Source organism: Ascaphus truei, chromosome 13, assembly GCF_040206685.1.
Source record: "Ascaphus truei isolate aAscTru1 chromosome 13, aAscTru1.hap1, whole genome shotgun sequence".
Classification (NCBI taxonomy): Eukaryota; Metazoa; Chordata; class Amphibia; order Anura; family Ascaphidae; genus Ascaphus; species Ascaphus truei.
Window position 1 is genome coordinate 41,376,045 of NC_134495.1, and position 21,819 is coordinate 41,397,863.

The window sequence follows — 21,819 nt, forward strand, 5'->3', positions numbered from 1 at the left end:
CTCAGTACCCGATAAGCACCCACTCTATCCACCTTTAAGACCCACCTTAAGACACACTTGCTTAAAGAAGCATATGAATAGCACTGTGGATATTCTAAACACATGATACATAAAGCTTGGCCCCCTGCAGACGCACTTACCAGAACTCCCTCCTGCTGTCTCTGTATGTTCTCCCTACCTACCAATTAGACTGTAACTGTAAGCTCCTCGGGCAGGGACTCCTCTTCCTTAATGTTACTTTTATGTCTAAAGCACTTATTCCCATGCTCTGTTATTTATTTGATTACCACATGTATTACTACTGTGAAGCGCTATGTACATTAATGGTGCTATATAAATAAAGACATACAATATAATACTAATTAACTCAGCTGAAAATTAACCTCCTCACTGCTATATTACACATGTCTGCCAGGCATAGGGTTGGTGACGTTTATTCACCCTGTCACACTCCCCAAGGTTCATAAACCAACAAGACCCCCTGGCCGACCAATACTGTCAGGTACGGGGAACCAGATGGAAAATGCAAGCAAATATGTCGACAAAATATTACGGCCATTCGTTGAGTGTCTTCCCTCATATCTTAAAGATACAACAGATATATTACAGAGGTTAGTGGATATCTCAATTGATAACGATACGTTACTTGTAGGCCTCGACATAGAGGCCCTTTATACAAATATTCCACATGATTGGGGGCTCACGGCCATCGCACATTTCCTACAGGGTGTCGGGGCACTGACCTATTCGTTCACAACAATTTTGTTATCCAGCTGTTTGATTTTGTCCTAACCAACAATTATTTTCTTTTTGATGGCTGTCTGTACCACCAGACCAAGGGTACAGCCATGGGCACAACTTGTGCACCATAATATGCCAACCTGTACCTGGGCTGGTGGGAAGAGACGGTCGTCTTCAGTGAGGACATGCAGGAGCACACGCAATGGGTTGACCTCTGCTGCCGCTACATAGATGATATATTCATTCTGTGGCACGGCTCCAGAGAGTCACTTACCAAGTTCATTGACGCACTTAACGTTAATGGCCATAATTCATGCTTTACATGTGATGTCCAGACAGACAAACTCAATTTTTTTAGACATCTCAATTATCAAAGGCATCAATGGTCACATAGACACTACACTGCATCGCAAGAAACTGTAACGAACAGCATCATCCAGGCCGACACACATCATCCCCCCCATCTGGTCAGTTACATACCCGTAGGACAATTCCTACGTATAAGACGGAGTTGTTCTAGTGACCAAGACTTCGAGGAACAGGCTAGAGCGATGACAGTTTGTTTTCTCCAGAGGGGTTAGAGAAAGGGCAGCATCAGAAAAGCATATACTAGAGCCAAACAATCAAAATGCACTGCCCTACTACATGGGGTACAATCTAAGACTACTGAACCCAAGCTTGTCAGATTTGTGGGCACATACAACAACAAATGGAATAGTGTCAATCACATTTTGAATTGCCATTGGAACCTGCTTCTTGAGGATGATGATCTCAGGTCAGTCTTAAAAGCTCATCCTACCCTGGTAAGCCGGGGAGCCCCCAATTGGAAGGACCGTTTGGTGCACAGTCACCTTATTAGAACAGTGAATAAGACGTGGTTACCGCAATTCCCCATGGGCACATATAAATGCGGCAGGTGTAGGGCGTGTAAATTCATAGTCCCTACAAAAACATTTTCCAATTGGGATGACTCACGTCAATACACCATCAAACACTTCACTAACTGTAAAAGTTCAGGAGTTGTTTATTTAGCCATGTGCGGGTGCAGCAGAAAATATGTGGGAAAGACCCGCCGTGAGTTTAGGCGATATATTCTTGAGCATATTGGCTCAATACCTAACCATCTGGAGACTCCCCTCGCACGCCATGTCAACGAGGCACACAATGGTAACATCAGTAATCTTTGCTTCTGTGGCATAGATAATGTGACTATCGGACCCAGAAAGGGGGATTGGGACTGTATATTATTACAAAGGGAGAATCGTTGGATTTATGACATCAACACTCTCACTCCTAACGGCCTCAGCGAAGGCTTTTTATTTACCCCTTTTCTGTAACATACTTTTAATCATTCAGTGATCTGGGTATTATTCTATCTGGATATCTAATTTTATTGTGTTTTGTTGTCCAACTGCCTTCAAAATAATTCTGTGATGTTGTCTGTCTTAGGGCTGGCTTTCCCCATTTTAGCTTCAGGGTCTTTATAGATTACTTATATTTCTCTCGGTATATCTTTACGTTCAATGATACAGCAGTGCTGCTTTAACTGAGTGTTAGCTCCTCCCTTGCTCTCTCACTCCCCCAGGCAGAGGCATATAAATATCAGCTGGTGGAGGGTGGGAGGACTTATCCCAATCTGGAAGAAGCAAACGTGAAACGTAGTCAGAAGGCAAGCGTCATGATGTCACGCACTGCGACATGCACAATGGTAGCCTGCAGACGGACACAGGCTTGACTGGGACACCAGCACTCATACAGGCACAAGCGTATTTCGGATCGCGCTCCTACAGGGAAAGCACAGTTAAGTTTTGAGGGTTCTCTTTCCCTCTGTTCTTTCATCTCCTCCTCCCCTTCCCCCCATGTGAAGCAGGGGTATGTTGTAAAGGGATAGCTATTAGGAGTTGACGATCCATCTGTTTAGCACCATTTCATTGCTATCTCCCCGCAGGGACAGTATATATTGGTGTGTAGGGACCTGATTAATTTCTCTCCCATCCCTTTGTGTAGTTATCAGCATCCAGGGTGAGATCACGCGAGGCTATGTACTATTCAACTAACAGTACCATCTCATTTCTGATAGTGCATACATTTTTACTGTCACACATCCCAGCAGCTGAGTTATCGAGCTAAGTTGCATATTTGAGCATTTTCAGTTATTTTGTTCCTGTGAGTGCTACAGTATGTGTGTGGAGCTATTGAAGCTCAATACAATTTGAGAGTTTATTTGCACTTTTTCCCCCCTCTTTTTTGGTTATACAGCTGCGGCCCCTTTTATTCTCCAACATCACCGCATTTTTCTGGGATTTTTTTTCGAATGCCAAGCACTTCACCGCGTTCATGCCGCATTCATGTTGCATTCACAGCCGCGGTTGATGCGCGGTTGATGTGTTTATTGAGAATGGTTCGGATTTAATTGATTGCAATTCTTCGCGTGTCCGCCAGATGGCAGATATTCATGAATTGTAATGCGCATGCACTACAGTAATGTGTCATCTTGCAGGTGTTTCGTTTAATACCACAGTGGTCCATTGTAAATTGGCCTTGGGACTGAAGGAAGAGGTTACAATAATGTATCAATTTAGGCTTTTCAAATTAAAGAAAGACAAGCACCAGTTTCTGTTCTGCTTATTGTCCAGAGTCCCGTCGCCATGAGTGTACAACTGCAGCCCGTGTTCCAAAAACCAGACAAAACGTACGCTTATTTAATATGGGCTGCGATTAATGCAACAGATGATAAGATGGCAACAGTTGTTCAAATTTATCAGTATTTTATCGAAAAGTATGACTTTTACAAATTTTCACCAGATCCTCATGTATGGAAGCGTGCAATAAGGAAAAAGTTATATAGCGATCCATGTTTTTTTCGTATTGATCCCGATTTTATTGGAGGGTATTGATGTGTATCGCCGGGTTTTTCCCGTATCTATGATCATGCAGACGGCAAAAGGCGAAAGGTCGTGTTAAAACCAAGTAAGAAACGTCAGTCGCTGGCAAGCAATGCGCCAGCACCAGCACCGGCTTCTAATAACGGTCCGACTGTCAGTGACAACCCTTGCTGTCTGTCCACGCACTCAGTACTCAAATTACCTCTAAACATTGCCAATGAAGAAAACCCAACTCCTTCTAGGGGAGTCAAGCGCACAAGATTTTACTGAAAGCTTCTTTAAATTAGTGAAGGTACTTTCCCCACTCAGTTGCCATCAGGTGAAATTCATTTTCCACCTGATTTTTGCCACATAATGACATTGCTTACTGACCTCATACATCATGTATATCAAAACATATTGGCAAATTACTCAAATCACCAGTGACTGTGTGAATGAGCCATCCTTGCAGCTAAAAATTCTTTTGTCAATTACGTAAAAAAATCACATTGAGGATATGCTTCCAGGCACACTTACTCAATACAACTCAATCGATTTGGTGGTGGATGCCGACGAAGCAGTTAACTATCCAACAGAATTCCTCAACTCACTGGACCCCCCGGGAATGCCACCACATCACCTTTGACTCTAACTTGGATCACCCATCATGCTACTTCGCAATCTCAACACACCAAGGCTGTGTAATGGCACAAGACTCTGCATCCAAAAACTGATGCCCAACCTCATTGAGAAGAAAACACAGCGCACAACTCATAGTGAAATCAATAAAAATATATTGAATTAAAGTGAAGGTGGTTTCAAATGCACGTACAAAAAAGTAATTAGTTCTGGCAATACATGAATTTCGGCACATGTTACCAACTGGAGTCAGCGTTCATCTATACCGCAGCAGGAATCAGGATCCACCCACAGTAGAGATGACCTGTCACAGCTCCAAATGCCGTCTTTATCACAGGACACAATCTTAGTTCACAAAGGGAAAAAGGGATGGGGAGGATTCAAGTCCTCTGCTCAATGCAAAGCTGCAGTTGCTATGGATGACTATTGTTCTCCAGTTTGTCCATCTGTGATCGGTGTTCGTCACCAGCTAAGGCACCGTGTCTCATACGGGTCTCACTTCCTGGTCCACATCTTCTGACCGACGTCATCAAGTGCGTCAGGGATCTTCGGGTGCGAAAACAGCGGAACATAAACAAAGTCGCGCTTGCTCCAGATACTCACAGATCTAGATGTGCTCACAGATAAAAAGAGGTGTATACCCCTTATAGAAACACAATATCCTACGCGTTTCGTTAAAACTTCTTCAGGGTTTATAGTTATAAACGATCAGACCTCACACATACTGAATATACCCCATAAAGCTGCGTGATTGGATCAAACTGGGGGGCAGTTCCCACCAACCATGGAGCCCTACGAAGGTGTACTTAATCACTAATCACAGTACTACAATATATTTTAACACTTAGAATGCTAAAGTAAGAGAAAGCACAATTCATAACATAAACAATTACTAAACAGCAACATTTTAATAAACAGTAAAAAACAATGTGTCAATATCCACACTGAAATGAGATAGAAACAAAATATTAGTGCAGTTCTCCATTAATAAAATAAATGATTATGAAAAAGAAACTATAAGTAAATTCAACATTAATGAGATCAAAAACCACAAGCAGATATAAACAAAGAGGGAATTCCTGTGTAATTAGAGAATACATATATAAAAATCCAATGAAAATATATATATATCTAAAAAATATATCTAAAAAAAGGGGATACCTTAATAGTTAAATTGAATCAATATTTTAAAATAAGGTCCAACAAATATCCTATAAAAAGATGGAATTTGAAATCTAATACCAAATCAATACAAAGACCATATATCTAACTCATCGTTTAGACCTTCAGGTGACAGTGTGTGCATATTAAAAATCCAAAAACTCTCCTGTTTAGAAAGTGCTTTTATTCTATCCCCACCTCTACGATTAGGGGCCACAATCTGCATGCCCTTATAATTCATTAAAAGTGGATCACTTTTTTGGTGGGTTTTAGAATGGCGTGACACGCTATTGTTCTCATAGCCAATTCTAATATTCCGAGCAAGTTCTAAAATCCTGACCTTTAACTGACCTTTATTCCGTCCTATATATTGTTTTCCACAGGGGCATTCCAACAAATAGACTACGAATGTGGTGTTACATGAAATGCAGTCCTCTATTGTGAAATGTTCCCATTTGGCAAATGTGGCCAACCTCATTGAGGCTACTGTATTGACCAGAATAGGTAATTAGTGATTAATGTGCTCCAGCGCTGGATCTAATGATGTAAACAATAATATGGAGATGAAATATTGGGACTAGTGAGATAAATAAAGATGTCAAGTCCTTTTTGAGGGCCAATGATTCCCTGAAGATGAGGCTGTTGGTGAAGCCCCTATGAATTCCTTATGGGGATGGTCCCTGGATTCACAGTATAGCAAGAGTAAGTATAAATCCAAGTATACTCACATAATGTCCACATCAAACATGTTCCAAATCGCGTGCAGCCCAGTGGGGTAAATGCAATGTGAAGAAGAATACTGGCGCACAGCCAATAAGTATGTCACCAAGGAATAAGCTGAAAAAATAAGTCCTTTATTGATCCATAAAAACGAAGGAGAACACCTCCTACGCGTTTCGTGTGAGGGAATACACTTTATCAAGGAGTGCCCCTTTGCCTGTAAAGGTCCTTAAATACGCTTACCCAGTTTCCATTTCGTGCCAAATCGGCACGCGGGCGCCTTCATGGAGCATCACGACCCATGACGTCACCTCTCAAGTGCCTGCTGCGTGATGCGGCCGTGCGGGCGATAGCATGCCCATGGTACCCGCCCCCTGGGACTAATCGGACTGCGCGGCATAGAACGTGCTGGATCTGATGGAGCACCATGGGCGGAGCCACAACCCACACCACTCCCCCAAAGATGGACACGGCAGGGGCAGCAAGGTTCCGGCCTGTCGCCAGTGCGCCCCTCACACAAGGGGAAATGGGTGACACGAGAGCACCAACCCCCCACTACCAGCAACGCCCACAGGCATATGGTGGCCTTCCCACTGGGACCACCCACATGTCAATGTCGTCACCATGGAAACAAGGGCAGCATCAAAACAACACATAATTTCCTAAATTTAAAAACCAAAAAATTAAAAATAAAAGCAGCATTCTATAGTCAATAAATAATCAAAGTCACAACTAATAAAAATAATTGGTGAGAACCTATTTACTTCCTATGATACTTGGCAGTAAGAAAATGTATGTAGATAAACATATGAAAATGTAACAAGGAAAAACAATAGAAAGGAAAGTGAAGGGGAGGAAAGGGAGGGGAAAAGGGGGGGGGGAGGGGAAGAAGGGAGAAAGGGGGGAAGGAAGTGTAAGGGAGAAGGGAGAGGAAAAATAAAATAAAAAATGAAATGAATCACTGGATCAGGCAGTTTAGAATTAAACAAGAAAAACAAAAATTCTTAATCAGAAACATTTTGATCCCTTATAATACTATATAATTCTGACAGTTAGCTTTTTTGTTGTGCCTTCGAGTTAAAGTAATCGTCTATTCTGTTGTTTTTTAGTTTGTTAATTTTTTGCAAAATCTCATTAGCTGTGTGTACGAAAATGCGTGTATAAGATTTTGGGGAATGTCCCATTTTTGGAATGTCATGTATTCCTGTTTGTCTGTATGTATCACCTGTTCTAGGCAACTGATGCCTTTTTTTTTCCAGATTTGGAATGTTGATTGAGTGTACCCTGGTATAAATTTGGGGTTGTCCTGGATAGGTATATATCTTGAGATTGTGTAGGAGAGGTTAAACTTTTTCCTGACCGTTTTCCACGTTGTTATGGTATCTTTGATTAGAATGTTATTTCTTTGTGTTACTGGAATGTCTCCCCATTTTGTGTGTAATAGCTCTCTCAGGGAATTCTCTGGTGAGAACTCTTTTTCTAGTTCTAAGGAGAAGTAGTGGTTAGTATCCTTTATCCAGTCTCCTACATGTCTCATTATGTTTGCTAAATTGTAATTCCTAATGTTCGGCAGATTGATGCCTCCCATTTCCTTTGATAGTTGTAATTTTTTTAATGCTATTCTGCTTCTCTTGCTTCCCCACAGGAACTTTGAAATTGCTCTATTTACTTCAGTTATGTCCGCATGCTTGATAAGCATGGGGAGAGTCTGCATGGGGTATAAGAGTCTGGCAAATTATATCATTTTGATCGCGCTCGCCCTCCCAAAGAGTGACAGGGGTAGTGTTGCCCAGTTTTTTAGTTCTTGCATTATTTTTTTTATGATTGGTTTGAAGTTGTTGTCGTATAGTCTGGATATCTCTGCCTCCAGCATTATCCCTAGGTATCTAATGGGTTTCTTCGTTACTTTTATTGGGAATTTATATGGTTTTCTTGTGTCTGGGGGTTCTTTAATATACATCATTTCTGTCTTAGATATATTTATTTTAAAGTCTGCGAACGACCCAAATATCTCTATTTGTTGTAATATCCTTTGAACTGATTCATCCGGGTTCGTCATGAACATTAGGATATCGTCAGCAAACATTGATAATTTTAGTTCGTTTTTATTTACCATGTTTCCCTTAAATTCCTCCATTTGCCTTAAATATATTGCCAGAGGTTCTATTGCTAGATTAAAAAGCAGGGGTGACAGCGGGCACCCTTGTCGTGTCCCTCTATATAGTTGAAATGGGTCTGATTGATGCCCTGTTGCCATTATTCTAGCCTTTGGTGTATTGCACATTGCCTTTATCATGTTACTAAAGTTTCCCCTTATTCTGAATTTATCTAGCACAAAAAACACATGGTTCCACATTATGTTATCGAATGACTTTTACGCGTCAATTATTAGGAGGGCTGTATTCCCTATTTTGTGTAGTCGGACCCATTCTATGGCTGCAAGTACTTTTCTGATATTTTTAACTGAGGATCTTCCCTTGACAAATCCCGATTGGTCAGGATGTATCAAGGACGGGAGAATGTTCGCCAATCTGTCTGCCATAATTTTGGTAAATATTTAGGCGTCTTGATTGATCAGGGATATTGGTCTGTACGATTCTGGTCTCAGGGGGTCTTTACCCTGTGTGTGGATTATCATGATGTGGGCCATTTCACTTGTTTGCATAAATGTGGCTTCTTTGAGTGCTTTGTGATATATTTGTTGCAGCGGTTCTATCAGATCTTCTTTCAGGATCTTATAGTATTCCCCTGACAGCCCACCTGGGCCTGGGGCCTTGCAGTTTTTAACGTTTTGGATTGTGTCCTTTATCTCTTTTTGTGTGATTTGGGTGTTTAAGTTGTCAATATCTTCCTGGCTTATTTTTGGTATATTGATATTTTTGAAAAAGTTTTCCCTTGCTTCTATGTTCACCTCCCCTTCTCCATATAATGTGCTACAGTATAGTATTCTTTGAACACCTCATTTATTTATTTTTGCTTCTGTGATTATTTCTGTCTTTTCATATATTCTGGTAATGGGTTTAGTTGACCTATAATTTCTCATGAGATTTCCCAGTAGCCTTCCTGTCTTGTTCCCATGTCTGAAAAATTTGGCTTCTTTTATTGATTTTTTTCCCATTTCTTTTTTCTCTGGCCATACCTCGCATGTGGATATTTTCTGATTGTATCTTACTTTATTTTGGGGTGTTGGGGCTGTTTTGAATTCTCTGAATGCTTTGCTAAGTTCTTTGCTTGCTTTGCAAAACTCCTGGGTTGCATGTTTCTTCCTCCTAGCTATATATGCCATGATATCACCTCTGATTACTGCTTTTGATGTTTCCCAAAAAAGTATGGGGTTCGTCTTATGTTCCTGGTTTGTGTTTTCAAATCGTTCCCATGCCCCTTTTAAATAGTTAACAAAATCTTCACTGTTACTCATATAGTTTGGGAATCTCCAGATGTTCGGGCTTGCTCTACCTAGCCCCATGTCTAGGTCTAGGCGGACCATCGCATGGTCGGAGATGATGATCTCTCCCATATCTATGTGTGCTATTTTGTTCAGTAGGTTCGGTGTTATAAGGATTGCATCTATTCTTGAAAATGTGTTGTGTACATTGGAGTAGAAAGAAAAATCCTTCTCCAGTGGGTTAAGTGTTCTCCATCCATCCACTACCCCTAATGCTGTTTTAATCAACTGCATGTTTTTTGTTTGTATGTTGTCTGTGGATTTGCTACCCTTTGGACTTGATCTGTCCAAGAACGTGTCCTGGACTGCATTCCAGTCACCCCCCAAGACAATGTTTCTATGTTTAAATCTCAGTATTTTGTTTATTATCTCCTGGAAATACTCAGATTTATGGTCATTTGGTCCATAAACATTCCCTAAGAGGTAGTCTGTTCCTCCACTCCTGACTTCTGCTACTACTAGTCGTCCCTCACTATCTTCTTCTGTTTTGATTATTTCTAAGGGGAGATTTTTATTAATGAGTATGGCTACTCCCGCTTTTTTTTCCTGCGGCCGGGGAAAAGATACTATGTCCTACCCAATCTCTTTGGAGTTTGCTGCTTTATTTTGAGTCTAAGTGTGATTCTTGTAAAAAGGCTATGTCTACTTTCTGTTTTTTTAGATAGTTTAATTCTTTTTTGCGTTTTTTGGGGTTGTTAAGTCCTTTGACATTCCACGTTATTATTCGTGTATGCATTTTATATCTGTCTGTTTTGGGTACATTCTGTGTGTGTGTTCCTTATTCCTTTCCTGGTTCTTGTTAATTGAGTTCTGGGGGATCTTGCTTCTCTCTTTGTTTTTTTTCTTAATCCGGCCTGTCAACATGATCTCTGCCGCTAGTTATTAACTTGTAACTCTTAACTTTAACTTTTTAACGTATTAGTCTTTTCTGGACTTCCCTTTTTTCCAGAGATGTATTTCCTCCCTTCTTGTATGTCAGGTGTGTCTCTTTATATGTGCACTTTGTTGTCCGTGTCCCTGCTGGGGGTTTTTTTTTTCCCCCTCGCACATGTTTATATTACTTATATATTTATTTTTGTTTTTTATTTATTTATTTCATGGCCCTCGGATGTCTTGGCCTTGTGTCCTAACGGCTTTGTTTATGTATGTAATTGTTGTGTTGTCTTTTACTTTTACTTTGCCCAGTGTTTTTCTCCCTGTTCCTCTTATGTGCAGTCTGTGTTTTTGGGGTTGGATTTTCCCTGCTTTTGCTGTTGTTTTTACCTTATTGTTTGTTCGTGTGTTTTTGTATCAGTGTACCTCACATCAGAAGCAATGTTTCTCGTCTCTGTCCCCCTTGGGGATCGGTCTTTTCCCTCTGCTGTGATTTGTTTCTATCCGGATGCTGTCATTGTCTCGTTCTGTCTGGTTCTCCTGACTTCCCTTGCGGTATTGGTTACACATAATTGATAGAAAACAGTAATGAAACATATTTGGGTTAGTGCATGACATTAACATATTGGTACAGTTAGACATTCCCTTCTTGTTTGCCCCTCCCTCCCCTTTCCCAACCTTTTCTCCTCCTTTCCCTCCCTCCCTCTTCCCCCCCCTCTCTTTCCCCTCCTCCTCTCTTTCCCCTCCTCCCCACCCCCCCCCCCCCCTGGGTATGTCATCCTCCCTCCCTCTCCCTGCTTTGATTAATATTTCACATAGAGTCCGGGATATGAATGTAATGAGTTTGTGTTTTTTTGTGTTTTTTTTGTGTGTGTGTGTGTTCCCCCTTTCTGGGCAGTATAAACTTGTAGTGGGAGTTCGCCGTTTCCGTGTTGTCCATCTCTACAGCCGTCAGCCACCCGAGAATTTATATCTTTAATGGGTCTCCCCCCTCATTTCAGTCCTCCTCTCCTCTTGTCGCATGGCCTCCCTCGTTTCTTCCTCCGCCCGATGACATCTCCGCCACATACTTTTCTGCTTGTCCATGCGTTATAAATGTCTTTACTCCTGTGTCTGTAAAGATCCGTAAGGTTGCTGGGTATACCAAGGCAAATTTTCTTTTTTGTCTGAATAAAGTAGTGCATACTTTACTGAAGTCTCTCCTTTTTTGTGATACCGCGACTGAGTAGTCTTGAAAGATCATAATTCGGTTTGACTCATACATCAGTGTCTCTAATTCCTTGAAGGCCTTGATAACTCTTGTTTTATCGAAATTTAGGATTTTTGCTATTATGGGTCTAGGTTTGTTCTCATGTTCTGGTCTCATGATCCCCATTCTGTGCACCCTTTCCACCTGTAGCGTGTGCTCAGCAGCAAATCCCAGTTGCTTTGGCAGCTATTTTTCACAAAAGTCATTATGGTTATGTTTTACAGTCTCTGGTACTCCGATAATTCTTATGTTACTGCGCCCAGACCTATTCTCTAGGTCATCTAGCTTTTCCTCCAGCACAATGTTTTTTTTCCGCAGCTCTTCAACTGCTTGGTGAGTCTCAGAGAGTTCATCTTCAATAGTGCTTATTCTTGTTTCTGCCTCCTCCACTTTGGAGGTGTGTGCACTCAGATCAGTTCTCAGCTCGTCTATAGACTTTCTGATACTTTCATTGCTGTGTTCTAATTGTGGCAGCAGCTCTCTGACCACAGCCGTAGCTATGATTTCATGGTCTGACCTTTTCTGCTGCTGCTGCCTGTCTGCTCTCTCGCTCCTGTCTCTGTCCTCGGGAGCTGCCTCATGGCCGTCAGCTATCTTGGATTCCTCCCTCCGTCTCTCTGCCTTATCCTGCTTCTGCTGCTTCACTTTTGGCGCCATCCGACGGGACTTAGAGAGGTACTTTTCCATGCAATGGATGCCTCTTACTGTGGGGGTCTTTGCTGGTGTCTCTGCTCTGGGTTTTTTAGACCTGATGTGTCGCGGTTAATCTCAGTTTTCCCCACGGACCAGCGGAGCTTAGTGCAGTGCGTCTTACCGCTCTGGCGCCACAACCGGAAGTCAGAATTATATAGTATTATAAGGGAGAGAGACATGGAGAGAAATGCAATACAAAATAACACATAGGGCCTACATAGCATTCATAAGACAGATAAAGACTAGGACAGAGGACACCATGTTTTGTCCCAAATGCAAGACACCCAAAGCAGACCTTAAACATTGCCTCTGGACTTGAATACACATAGCCAGATATTGGGATCAAGTGTTAGAATACATGAAAATAAAAATAAAAATCGCATGGGAGAAAGACCCAATACCTATGCTATTCGCGAACATAGAGAGTTGGACAGAAGGCAAACAAATCAGTAGGATGGTGACCAGACCCACCGAGGTTATATTATTAGCGGCAAGAAAGACCATCATGACAAACTGGTTACAAACACAACAGCCCTCAATAGACCAACTGCAAGTCACACTGTACAAACTAATGACGATAGATAAACTGGAGACAAGCATAGACAGGAACAGAACAATGAGAGACTTTCACCAGAGATGGGATTGGTTCATAGAGGACAGAGACAAGAGGACAACGGATGGGACAGGACAACAAGCACCAGAGAGGGGAAGGTGAGAAGGAGAATAATAAAAGTACCAACACGACGAGTTACGTTAGAGGTTAACGTTAAAATAGTTATGCATTGAATCCGAAAAACATAGCTAACAATGGAAATAACATAGGAGAGACATAAGGTGACCAAAACTGGAAAAGTCAAAATGGAACGATCATCATATGTTATTATAATTAAAAAAGACTGTGAGTTAGAATGCAAGGTTACATTAGATATGATTTTTGTTGGAAAAAAAAATACATTGTGAGCATTGTTTATAGAATATAGATGATATATTATGTATGTAAAAGAAAATGTACAAAAATATCGTCTGTATGCTGAGAATGAATCTAATTAAAAGATTTGTGAAAAAAAGAAACATTTTGAGAAGCAAAATTATCTACAGAAATCAAAATTGTCTATAAAAGACAGCCTTGAAATGCATGGTCATGAAATGTCATAATTATACAATTATTATTAATATCAATAATTGAATCGACATTAACCATCGTTGTACTCCTATCATTGCATCCATTGTTAATGCAAGAGAGAAGAACAAAATCGAATGGAATAAAGTTATATAAAATAGAATATATATGCAAGGGATCACCCAATCCAGAACAGAAAACCAAAAATATATATATGTATAAACCTATAATTGATTAATGCCAATCTCGATTATGATCTACCGAAAACAAAAAGGAGAAAAAGAAAAAAAAAATCTCAATACCAATTAAGATACAAATTTAGAATTGAACATTTTCCCTCCAATGTAAATCATTCCAGATTGAATTCATCCACTAAGAAAATGATCTAGATTCCATTCTACATTCATGCCTTCTGGGGATCTAGTATTCAAGAGAAATATCCATCTGGATTCTCTACAATCCAAAAAATTGATTAGGTCGCCCCCTCGTTCTTTAGGTATGACGCGATCAATATCTATGAAGTTGAAATTGATTAGCCCTCCATCTTTACATTCACAGAAATGTTTGGATACTGGGTGTTGTATATCTCCTCTCCTATTTAAACCAATATGTTCCTGAATTCTGGTTTTAGACTTCTTGTAGTCCTACCAACGTATCTCATCCCACAGCCACACATCTTATACTATATTAGTGAAAGCACTGTATGTTTGCCTGCCTGCCTGCCTGCATGCATGCCTGCCTGCTGGATGTCCGGTGTCCCTAGCGGCAATCTCATTGGTCCCTTGGCCCGCCCGCCCCCGCACACCTCTCATTGGCCTCACACACTCACACCACCCCCTTGGCCCGCCCCCCACACCTCTCATTGGCCTGAGGCGGAGTGACGGGCCAAAGGTCCAAAAAAATAAATAAATAAATAAAACACACACACACACACACACACACACCTCTCTCCCCTCTCCAAATCACCTTTTCCCCCTCCCCAGCGGCATCACCTCTTCCCCCTCCCCAGCGGCATCACCTCTTCCCCCTCCCCAGCGGCATCACCTCTTCCCCCTCCCCAGCGGCATCACCTCTTCCCCCTCCCCAGCGGCATCACCTCTTCCCCCTCCCCAGCGGCATCACCTCTTCCCCCTCCCCAGCGGCATCACCTCTTCCCCCTCCCCAGCGGCATCACCTCTTCCCCCTCCCCAGCGGCATCACCTCTTCCCCCTCCCCAGCGGCATCACCTCTTCCCCCTCACCAGCGGCATCACCTCTTCCCCCTCCCCAGCGGCATCACCTCTTCCCCCTCCCCAGCGGCATCACCTCTTCCCCCTCCCCAGCGGCATCATCTCTTCCCCCTCCCCAGCGGCATCACCTCTTCCCCCTCCCCAGCGGCATCACCTCTTCCCCCTCCCCAGCGGCATCACCTCTTCCCCCTCCCCAGCGGCATCACCTCTTCCCCCTCCCCAGCGGCATCACCTCTCCCCCTCCCCAGCGGCATCACCTCTCCCCCCTCCCCAGCGGCATCACCTCTCCCCCCTCACCGCTCCAAATCACCTCTCCCCGCTCCAAATCACCTCTCCCCGCTCCAAATCACCTCTCCCCGCTCCAAATCACCTCTCCCCCCCTCCCCGCTCCAAATCACCTCGCTTCCGCAGCTGCCACGCGGCGCGTAAGATGGCGGACCCCCTTCCTCCCTCGCGGCGCCGAGTCAGACGGTGGCGGCGCCCGGAAGTACAGGTAGGTGTCGCTCCCCACCTCCGGCGCCAAACGGAACTGAGAAAGGGCGCATCAACTGAGGTGTGTGTGTGTGTGTGTGTGTGTGTGTGTTTGTGTGTGTGTGTGTGTGTCACTGTCCACTGCCCCCCCCCTCCTGTCCACTGCCCCCCCTCCTGTCCACTGCCCCCCCCCTCCTGTCCACTGCGTCCCCCCTCCTGTCCACTGCGTCCCCCCTCCTGTCCCCCCTCCTGTCCACTGCCCCCCCCCTCCTGTCCACTGCCCCCCCCCCTCCTGTCCACTGCCCCCCCCCTCCTGTCCACTGCCCCCCCCCCTCCTGTCCACTGCCCCCCCTCCTGTCCACTGCCCCCCCCTCCTGTCCACTGCCCCCCCCCTCCTGTCCACTGCCCCCTCCCTCCTGTCCACTGCCCCCCCCCCTCCTGTCCACTGCCCCCCCCTCCTGTCCACTGCCCCCCCCTCCTGTCCACTGCCCCCCCCCCTCCTGTCCACTGCCCCCCCCCTCCTGTCCACTGCCCCCCCCCTCCTGTCCACTGCCCCCCCCCTCCTGTCCACTGCCCCCCCCCCCTCCTGTCCACTGCCCCCCCCCCTCCTGTCCACTGCCCCCCCCTCCTGTCCACTGCCCCCCCCCTCCTGTCCACTGCCCCCCACCTCCTGTCCACTGCCCCCTCCCTCCTGTCCACTGCCCCCCCCTCCTGTCCACTGCCCCCCCCTCCTGTCCACTGCCCCCCCCTCCTGTCCACTGCCCCCCCCCCTCCTGTCCACTGCCCGCCCCCCTCCTGTCCACTGCCCCCCCCCTCCTGTCCACTGCAGGAAATGCAGGGGGAGGAATCCATGCCTTTGAGGCGCCCCCCCCCTCCCTTTGACGCCCCCCCCCCTCCCTTTGACGCCCCCCCCTCACTTTGACGCCCCCCCCCCTCCCTTTGACGCCCCCCCTCCCTTTGACGCCCCCCCCCCTCCCTTTGACGCCCCCCCCTCCCTTTGACGCCCCCTCCCTCCCTTTGACGCCCCCCCCCTCCCTTTGACGCCCCCCCCCTCCCTTTGACGCCCCCCCCCTCCCTTTGACGCCCCCCCCCTCCCTTTGACGCCCCCCCCCTCCCTTTGACGCCCCCCCCCCCTCCCTTTGACGCCCCCCCCCTCCCTTTGACGCCCCCCCCCCTCCCTTTGACGCCCCCCCCCTCCCTTTGACGCCCCCCCCCTCCCTTTGACGCCCCCCCCCCCTCCCTTTGACGCCCCCCCCCCTCCCTTTGACGCCCCCCCCCTCCCTTTGACGCCCCCCCCCTGCCTTTGACGCCCCCCCCCTGCCTTTGACGCCCCGCGCGCACACACTGACTGACTGCCGCACGCACGCACACACTGACTGACGCGCACACAAAGCCTGACTGACGCACGCACAACACTGACTGAGGCACACACTGACTGTGTGTGCGTCAGTCAGTCTGTGTGTGTTTGTGTTTCTGCCTCAGACTCACTGACGCGCGAGCAAACACACAGTGACTGACGCACACACGCTACATGAAGCTGTAAAGGAGGGAGGGAGGGGGGGGACTGGATTGATGTGAATGGGGGACAAACAGAGAGAGGGGGGAGGAGAGAGAGGAACGGGAACATTACATCCCGGGCAACGCCGGGTCTCTCAGCTAGTAAGTAAATAAATCACAAAACTAGAATTACAATTAATAAAACTATTGATCCTAAATTTTCTGTGAGGGCTGTGGGAAAAGAAACAGTTGGAGGGCTTCATATATTTGCACACATTACATGAGCCACAACGAAACAAGCCTTTCGTAATAAAGTTATGTGTTTTGGCTCTGCGAGAAATGTCACTAGGGGAGATATATGTCGCTATGGTCTTGGCCTTTCTAAAAATACATTTTGGACCATTTTTCACATATTCTTTTAATGAGGTATCCATCTGTACGACATTCCAGTGTTTAGCTAGAATGGCCTTCACCTGGTGACTCCTTTTGTTATACTGAGACATGAAAAGCGGCATATCTGAATCTCCCCTTGGGGCTCCCTTCCCCAGTGCCTTTCTTCCTAGCTCGAATCGTCAGGACCGATGAGATTATCTCTGTCCATATCAAGGACTTCATTTAATATTGTTTGTAAAGAATTAGGTTCATAACCCCTTTCAACAAATCTCCCTTTTAACTCCTCAAACTGAGAAAGGAATCCTCCACGGTAGAGCAATTCCTCCTCAATTTGAGGAATTGTCCTTTGGGGATCCCCTTAATTAATGGGCATGGATGGTCCCATAGACCAGGAAGGCAAAAGGAGAAGATGTATTCACTTTCAAACGCCTCCAGTTCCGGGTCAGACTGGCCTTTGGTATCACCATCAACAAGACACAGGGACAGTGTGAGGATTCGCCATTTGGGCGATTCTGTCCCCTTAACCCTCACCTATTAGTCCAGGGCGAAAAGCACTCAGAGAGGGCATCCTGACAGGGGTTTTCAAGTGCGGACTTACGCGGGGCGGCGCACGGTCGGTTTCCCAGGTTACGGTACCTGGCCTGTGTTCCTGTTCAGCAGTGAGAGTTGCGCGGCGCACGAATGGCGCACGGCCCCTGTTGTCCCCTGCTGGCCCTGCCCCTCATTCCTGTTCCGCCTCTGGACTCCACCCCCACTCTTGGATCCGCAACGCGGCGGGCATGCGTGGGATTCCTGCCTCACCTCGGGTTCCACCTCCGGTCTCTGCCCCTGCACTGGCTCAGGTACCGAGGCATGAGGGGGGCACACGTGACCGGGTCGTCCTTCAGTTGTGCGAGTGATGTGCGGTGCGTGCGCGGCAGTTCATAGCCCCACCTCCACTTACAAGTGGGCAGCTCAATAGGACATTCCTGTGTATCAGGCAGCCTACCAGGGAAGGACTACCTACTTCCTGTTCACCTCCCATTGGTGTGAGGTCCTATTTATACCCTGTTTGTTCAGTCAGTCCTTGCCGAGCATAACTTAGGTTTGTGACGCTGTACCTCGCTGCAATCATGCACTCTGCCTTGCCGTTAAAGTCCCTGCTAACTGACCTTGCCTTGGACCTTGGACCTTGTGATACTCTCCTGCACTGACCCCTAGCTTTGGATAACGACTACTCTGCTTTCTCCTGTGCTGACCCTGGCTTTGGCTAAACGGCGATCCCTACTTCTCCAATCCTGACTCCAGCCACGTACCCCAACAATCCACCACTCTCCGCTCCTGAACCTGGCAAGTACTCTAACTAGTAGGTAGTTTGGGGGCACAAGTCCCAACAACGGTGCTCAATCTGATTCGGACTCAATAGAAATCCACGCTTGAGAAATAAATGTCCACATATCATGGTAAGAACAGAAGCACATAAAGCCAAAGGATAGAGCATTGGACCCAGTGTTTTGAATGCAGCGATTGTACTATAATGTATGACTGCCCATATGCTGGAGTTGGTGAAGGGTTAACATACCATCATTCTTGTGTGACTCCGCGGGGCATGACATCCTCACTGCAACACTGTTCCCAGTCAGCAAATCCCCATATTGAGGGGAAAAACAATACTCACAAGTGGCAGCTTCTCATGGTGCGTGCATCACGCTCAGAAGTAGTGTAGAGTAGAAATCCTTGGATTGCAGCGGTGCACAGCAAAGTAGGAGAAAGGGACCAGCAGGGTGTGGGTTAAAAATATTATTTATTAAGGTCACATGGTAATGGGGACAGACACTCTGACGCGTTTCGGACAGAAATTGTCCTTTATCAAAGAGCTGATTCGCGTCATTCCCCCTTACAGTCTTATAGAGTACTCCCCGCCCACCTACGTCACCGCGCTTCGTTGTTTTGGCGCTAAAAAAGACTAAAATCACTGAGGTATAATCTCATTGGTCAGAACTATCAGCCAATGGAACAGCTCAGTGCCATAGGTGTGTAGCGAGGGGAGGGGAGTGACGCGCTCCTCTCACCAGCACGCAAACCCCTCCTCTGACACAGATAGCAACGCTGCCTAGTTACACTCCACAATCCCCTAACATAAACATTAAGCCTCTTTGTAAATATATTATCGAGTGTAGGAACGGGTGAACAAGTGGGCGGAAGGGGGAGGGTGGGGGGGGGGGGGTTTGGGGGGGGTGCAGGGGGGGGGATCTGGAGAAAGGGAAACAAAGACTGTTGAAGAGGAAGAAGAAAAATCAAATAAGCGTTTTTTCGCACCAAAACAATGCAGCGCGGTGACGTAGGTGGACGGGGAGTACTCTATAAGACTGTAAGGGTAATGACGCGAATCAGCTCTTTGATAAAGGACAATTTCTGTCCGAAACGCGTCAGAGTGTCTGTCCCCGTTACCATGTGACCTTAATAAATAATATTTTTAACCCACACCCTGCTGGTCCCTTTCTCCTACTTTGCTGTGCACCACTGCAATCCAAGAAGTACTCCAACTATGCTATCTTCCATAATCCTGACTCTGCTAGTACAACCATCCTACACTCTAGACGCGCCCTTGCGGTTGGGGTCGGCGTTCTGTCTCAATCCCTACCTCAGCCCCGTGGCCGCGCCTTGTTTGTGGTGAGCTGCGCATCACAGACAGTCAATCAAGTTCACTGGTATCAACTTAGAATCACCATGTTCCTCCCATGGCATGTTCTAGAGTTGGCTCACCAAATGAATTGTGTATCTTTGCTCCAAGTGGAACAACACTAAATGTTGTTCATAAACAATCCTTACAATGAACATGCACTTTGCTCATCCTACACTTGCCATCCATACATATTGCCACCATCGATATCATGTCAGCCATCAATATAGTCATGATTGGCAATTTTTCTGTAACATCTACTTCACATTTTTACATCAATTTGTAACGTAAATCTACATTGTACTGTGGTGTGTTCACAATAAACCATTTTTATACAAGAAGATATTAAGTTTTCTTGCATCTTTTGTTTCAACATTATTATACAACCTTTCCGCCCAATAGTCAACCTATTGTTCCCCTATTTCTCTCTATATATAAAACTTAAATGTTTGTCTGTCAGAATGTTTGTCTGTGGGTTGGTGCGTTTTATGATTGGTTGGCAGGCGGCCACGCCTCTCACTGTATCGCTCTCCCATTGGCTGTGGGGCGGGGTTTGCGGTGACGTCACAAACAGGGAAACTTCACCCGCTGGTTGCCCTCCTTCCTCGGCCCTTCTCCTCCTTACCCCGTGGGCTCCTCCTCTCCCCCCTCTGCTCTCCCTATATCAGTGATTCTCAACCAGGGCTCCCTCGGAACCCTTGATTTCCGTGGAGAAGTCCCAGTGGTTCCGACTGGCCATCCACACTCACTGCAGCCCCTGCCTCCCCTGCTCCCTCCACCTCCCTCCTAGGAGTGTGCTGTAGCAGTCCGGGCACTTCCTGTGCCTGATGCTATAGAGCTCCTGCTGCCTGAGGTAGGCATATGGGTTAGGAGGGGCAAACTTGGCTTGATAGAGTGTGAGTGAGAGTGTGTATGTGTGTGAGAGAGAGTGAGTGAGAGAGTGTGTGTGAGAGTGAGAGAGTGTGTGTGACAGTGAGAGAGTGTGTGTGACAGTGAGAGTGTGTGTGTGTGTGTGTGAGAGAGAGAGAGAGAGAGAGAGAGAGAGAGAGAGAGAGAGAGAGAGAGAGAGAGAGAGAGAGAGAGAGAGAGAGAGAGAGAGAGAGAGAGAGAGAGAGAGAGAGAAAAAGAGAAAGAGAAAGAGAGAGACAAGGGGAGCGTTGAAAGACACAGAGAGAGAGAGAGAGAGAGGGGGGACCGGGAAAATTAAATTCCGGGCAACGCCGGGTACATCAGCTAATATATATATATATATATTTTATGTGACACATTACACCCTGCTGGTATACACTGGCGACACACTTTATTCGAGCTCGGCTAGTCCCACGAATTTGGGTATACCCGGGTGTATTGAGGTTTGTGACTGTTTTCTGCCCGAGTGCATTGGGTTATTTTCCAGGCAGGGATTGAAGCATTTTATTCCCGCTGGCTGCAATACTGCACAGTATATATATATACTGCATTACAATTCATGAATTTATGCCATCTGGTAGACACGCGAAGCATTGCAGCCTATTAAATCCTAATCATTACCATTTAACAGATCAGCCGCCCGTCAGCCAGGCATGAACCCAGGCTGGGAAGGCAAACGCAACGGGGCTTGTCAGAGGTGAGGAGCGGCGCATTCCAGGTATCTGCCAGGTACATACTGGGTATTTGCTCGAATAAAGTGTGTCGGTGCAGTAAATGTAGATTGGGAGTTTTTATAACTGGAATGAGTCTTGGAATATACATATGTGGTTTATTTACATTACAGAACAGTGCTTTTAATATTATACAACCCTATCTAATTCATTGGCTTGTGAAGAATCCCTCTAGTTGTTTTATCTAATAATGACTGTCACAGTAGGGGTAGCCAGCCTGATATAATAAAGGAGAAGCCCGGCTGACTTCCCCAACACCGTGTGTAATGGCCACCTCTGCAAGGCTTATTTAGGCCAATGTATAGGGGTTTCTTTGTGTAACCCCTATATATGCAGCTTTTTGATCTATGTAATTAGTTCCATGGCATGTTTGATCCCTTCCTATCATATAGGGAGTTATTTACCCCAGGTTCATAGTGTCAC

At 45.7% G+C, this 21,819-nt stretch overlaps 1 protein-coding gene across 1 annotated transcript in view; it reads left to right on the plus strand.

Moving 5' to 3' along the window:
- Positions 1-21,819, plus strand: part of LOC142465264 (uncharacterized) — an 84,487-nt gene that overhangs the window by 39,699 nt on the left and 22,969 nt on the right. The window lies entirely within an intron of this gene.